A 5,317-nucleotide genomic window follows, 5' to 3' on the forward strand; every position below is an offset into this window, starting at 1 on the left:
CATTTGTCACTTTGCCCTAAACCATCCATCATTTTCTTTTCCTAACGCTCACTCCACTCTCCATCCTTCCTTCCACCTTCACCCATCACCATCATCACACTCCCCTGCTCCTTCACCATTCTCACCATTCCTTTCCTCATTCTCCTCGTCTCTGTCTTCCACTTCTGACACTCACACACTCCAGGTCTTCTCTAATGTAACTCTCTTCCCTTTTTCTCTTCACGCTCTCTCAATCCTGAACACAATTCTCCTTCCTCTTCACACTGTCTTCCTCGCCTCGTAAATAGATTAACTGTCCCTTGCCATTCTCTGGAACATTAGTCATAATTATTTCTGTTAATATTCTCCTCCTCTTCCTCCTCCTTCTCCTCTTCCTTCTCCTCCTTCTCCTCTACGTCTAGGAATGAGACTGGAGACAAGGGAGGAGAGAAAACACACCCTTGTTATTCCTTTGTGAAGAAGTGGTCATGCACGAAATTTAATTGAGGAAGGATAGACTCTCTCTCTCTCTCTCTCTCTCTCTCTCTCTCTCTCTCTCTCTCTCTCTCTCTCTCTCTCTCTCTCTCTCTCTCTCATTTTTTCTTTTGTATTCTGTTTGCATTTTCCTTACTTTTGTTTGTTTTTTCTTTGATCTCATTATTTCCCTAGTCATTATTTCCTTTTCTCTCGGATTAGCTTTCCTTGCATCTGTGTGTATGTGTGTGTCATAAACCTATTTCCTCACCACAGACTGCCTTGGCACACCTGAGATAAAACAAAGGTTGGCGAAGTGAACACGAACACCAGAGTGTCCGGTGTGAAGCATTCTGAGTCGTGCTGTTTCTCTTTTTCTTTTTCTTCTTCTTTTTTTTTTTTTTGAGTGCAAGGAACACAAAGCAGCCGCAACACAGACAGCGAGAGATCCTGTTGCTCGCCTCACTTCCGGAAAATCTGAAGGAAAAGTCTTGTTAGTATTATGAATAATTAAATTTCCGAAGCGTCTTGATGCTTCCTTATTTAGAGATTTAGTCGTATGAAGCTGAGAGAAATAAATAAATAAATACAAAGACTGTTCAGCCTCTCAATTGTGAAAAGGTTGAAGTTAAGATATTGGGCAACTTCTGTATTGGTAAGATGGACTTTTGCATTATTAAGGTGGACAAAACAGGTGTGAGAATGAATTCTTGACGATCGCTGGAGAGGGAGAGAGAGACAGGAATGAACAGGATCAGAGAGGCAGCAAACATCTCAGTAGCGGCGAAGGATACAAGACTGAGGTGTGAGTTATTTATGTTAAGGGACTGACTTCTTCACTCGGTCCTTTTTTTTCATGGATTTTTTTTCATTGTGCCACAACTCTCCTTACATAAAGAAATAATGATAATAATAATGAGGACAACTTCAAGCACCACGCTGTCTACAGACGCTTAGCGAGTGAAACTGGTAACTCTTAAATTAGGATTTCTCTTGTTGATAATTGTTCTCTTTTCCTTTCCCGCTCCCTCCGTCCACTCGATGTGCGAATACAAGGCGAGGAAAACTGTGCCCGAAGCAGGACACTCGCTGCTTCTCTTCACAGCTTGGCCTTGCACTGCACGTTGACTTTCTTCTCTATGTCCTTCTTTCTGTCTCTCTTTGGCGGCGTCTTCTCAAACCAAATTATAACTTTTCCCTGTGCCAATTGAACTTGTGGAAGCAGGTGGACAAAGAACCGCGGCGGAGTCTTTCTTTGGGCCTCTTCCTCTCCTTCCTCATGTTCTGCCCATTCCCTGTCCTTCTCCCCTGCCCCTTTCTCTGCCTCCTGCCTTGCCTCCTCTCTCTCCTCCCTTTGTTAGGATTTTTAAGTCTACGTCCGTGGGTTGTGATTTCCTCTCTCTCTCTCTCTCTCTCTCTCTCTCTCTCTCTCTCTCTCTCTCTCTCTCTCTCTCTCTCTCTCTCTCTCTCTCTCTCTCTCTCTCTCTCTCTCTCTCTCTCTCTCTCTCTCTCTCTCTCTCTCTCTCTCTCTCTCTCTCTCTCTCTCTCTCTCTCTCTCTCTCTCTCTCTCTCTCTCTCTCTCTCTCTCTCTCTCTCTCTCTCTCTCTCTCTCTCTCTCTCTCTCTCTCTCTCTCTCTCTCTCTCTCTCTCTCTCTCTCTCTCTCTCTCTCTCTCTCTCTCTCTCTCTCTCTCTCTCTCTCTCTCTCTCTCTCTCTCTCTCTCTCTCTCTCTCTCTCTCTCTCTCTCTCTCTCTCTCTCTCTCTCTCTCTCTCTCTCTCTCTCTCTCTCTCTCTCTCTCTCTCTCTCTCTCTCTCTCTCTCTCTCTCTCTCTCTCTCTCTCTCTCTCTCTCTCTCTCTCTCTCTCTCTCTCTCTCTCTCTCTCTCTCTCTCTCTCTCTCTCTCTCTCTCTCTCTCTCTCTCTCTCTCTCTCTCTCTCTCTCTCTCTCTCTCTCTCTCTCTCTCTCTCTCTCTCTCTCTCTCTCTCTCTCTCTCTCTCTCTCTCTCTCTCTCTCTCTCTCTCTCTCTCTCTCTCTCTCTCTCTCTCTCTCTCTCTCTCTCTCTCTCTCTCTCTCTCTCTCTCTCTCTCTCTCTCTCTCTCTCTCTCTCTCTCTCTCTCTCTCTCTCTCTCTCTCTCTCTCTCTCTCTCTCTCTCTCTCTCTCTCTCTCTCTCTCTCTCTCTCTCTCTCTCTCTCTCTCTCTCTCTCTCTCTCTCTCTCTCTCTCTCTCTCTCTCTCTCTCTCTCTCTCTCTCTCTCTCTCTCTCTCTCTCTCTCTCTCTCTCTCTCTCTCTCTCTCTCTCTCTCTCTCTCTCTCTCTCTCTCTCTCTCTCTCTCTCTCTCTCTCTCTCTCTCTCTCTCTCTCTCTCTCTCTCTCTCTCTCTCTCTCTCTCTCTCTCTCTCTCTCTCTCTCTCTCTCTCTCTCTCTCTCTCTCTCTCTCTCTCTCTCTCTCTCTCTCTCTCTCTCTCTCTCTCTCTCTCTCTCTCTCTCTCTCTCTCTCTCTCTCTCTCTCTCTCTCTCTCTCTCTCTCTCTCTCTCTCTCTCTCTCTCTCTCTCTCTCTCTCTCTCTCTCTCTCTCTCTCTCTCTCTCTCTCTCTCTCTCTCTCTCTCTCTCTCTCTCTCTCTCTCTCTCTCTCTCTCTCTCTCTCTCTCTCTCTCTCTCTCTCTCTCTCTCTCTCTCTCTCTCTCTCTCTCTCTCTCTCTCTCTGGCAGGTCGTTATAGATTAATCAAACCTGCAATTGCCTCCTACATAAAATTCTGAGCAGGATCTGGTGAGGAAAAATTATGTTTTACATTTGGTACAATACATATTGGTAATTTTATTTATTTTGTACAATACTTTCTACAGTTCCTGTCAGTCAGTGTGTTCAGATTTTTCACTGTTATCTTCAAGAAGAGCAATCCCTCCTGCTTCCTCGGCTATGTAAAAGTATTTGTTTTGTTTTATTGCCGCGGTAAAAATTGTTGTTTTGTGTGTGATGAAAAGTTACTGCTGGCGATGCGGCAGAGGGATACACACACACACACACACACACACACACACACACACACACACACACACACACACACACACACACACACACACACACACACACACACACACACACACACACACACACACACACACACACACACACACACACACACACACACACACACACACACATCTATGTGAATGGTAAGTTACTTGTAATGGCTGCCGTTTTGAAACACTGAAAACTTAATATCATGGTAGCTTAATGCTGAAAATCATATTGAGGATATAAATTATCAATACTTTTGTTGTAGACTTTGATCATGATGTTCTCTAGAAATAAATAACAAAATTCCAGCCAGGTGAGACAGACAACTTGAAAGTAAAGTAATACCTTAGAAACAAAATATAACCCATTCTTCCCAGGGGTGTTCTTCATGAAGATGGCAGCTCGTAATCGGCAGTCATCATTTATCTTGCCTTCGCCGACCCGCGGCGTCTGCTTTGATCAGCGGCGCTGCGGAGGCTGGCGAGAGGAAGAGGCAGCGAGGTCGAGGGTGACGGCCAGGGTGATGAATGAAAAGGCACGGGCGGGAAAAAAGAATAAAATGATGACAACAAGGAGAACGAACAAGATGGCGTGGAGCTGGAGGGCAATTACAGTGTATTACAAAGAAATGCAAGCAGCAGCAGCAGACACTGAGGTCCTTGCTAGGCTGTTTGATTTCAGTCCTATACATTGATTACTGGCATTAGGGAAAGGACAGCATCTCCGCTTCCTCCACTGAAGCTGGCCGAAAAAGAAGCAATTACCAGCCAGTATTGAAAAACTGCTCATTTTATTTGGAGTGAAAGGAAAAGATATTCCCATGCCGGGAATCGAACCCGGACCTCCTGGGTGAAAGCCAGGTATCCTAGCCACTAGACCACATGGGGAGCTGTGAAATTGCCAGCAGTATCCGGACAACTAACAGGAACAACAACAACATCAGTAGCAGCATCAGCAGCAGCAGAAGCAGCAACACCTGAACGAAGGTGCAACTTCTGCTGGACTCACAGCCGTGCCTTGGCTTACAGCAGCACGGCAGTTCCACACCTCTTCCTGTTCTTTTCATCTCTTCCTGTGTGTCCAGAAACGCGATTATCTCTAGCTCATATGCTTTTCTTTTTCTTTTTTATCTTACGTCTTGCTGTTAGCGTTACTTTCTCTCTCCCTGTGTTACGTTATTTGAATGTCAATAGTTTATCTTTCTTTTTGTCTGTTCTTTCTTTCCTTCAGCTTTCGTGCACTATAAATATCATCGCCATCTTCGTAATGCCGTTATTTCAATAATAAAATGTTCCCTTATGCTCTAAGATGAATTTTGCCTTTTCTTCAGGTGAGTGTCGGGATTGGCGGACAGGAGCCCTCCGCAAGGTTATCTGTCCTTAGCCGATATTATTAGGTAAGGATCTTTGTAACCAAGCAGTCCATTCAGGTGCGTAAGTTTGCTGTAATGCATTTTCTGTCATATCTTCTACTGTATTTATCTCGTTCTCTGTTCCTCCTCCTCCTCCTCCTCCACGTCGTCGTCGTCGTCGTCGTGCTCCGATATAATCTCTCAAAAGTTTTTTCTTTCATTGTATAAACCCAATGAAAGATGTGGGCTTAAACAATCTCTATCCAGTGTATAGTTGGAGGAGGAAGAGTAGATGTTGGGCAGACTGTGGAAGTTATTAGTGAACGGTTAACAGCGGAAAGGGAGGGGCAGTGTGCACGGGTTAAAGGTGAGAGCAAGTAATTATGCCGGAGGGGAAAGGGATAAAGAACAGCAGAGAGAGGAGGGGAAATCAGAACGAGGGAAATATACACCGATTAGCGTAACACCTAAACATAAGTTCAAGTGCCTTTGA

At 45.0% G+C, this 5,317-nt stretch overlaps 1 non-coding gene across 1 annotated transcript; it reads right to left on the bottom strand.

Annotated features, from left to right (window-relative positions):
* Positions 1–4,288: 4,288 nt before the first annotated feature.
* Trnae-uuc (transfer RNA glutamic acid (anticodon UUC)) lies at positions 4,289–4,361 on the bottom strand. The gene has a single exon. It is a non-coding gene; the product is annotated as a tRNA-Glu (tRNA).
* Between the last annotated feature and the right edge of the window lie 956 nt (positions 4,362–5,317).

Source organism: Scylla paramamosain, chromosome 2 (assembly GCF_035594125.1).
Source record: "Scylla paramamosain isolate STU-SP2022 chromosome 2, ASM3559412v1, whole genome shotgun sequence".
NCBI classification, from domain to species: domain Eukaryota; kingdom Metazoa; phylum Arthropoda; class Malacostraca; order Decapoda; family Portunidae; genus Scylla; species Scylla paramamosain.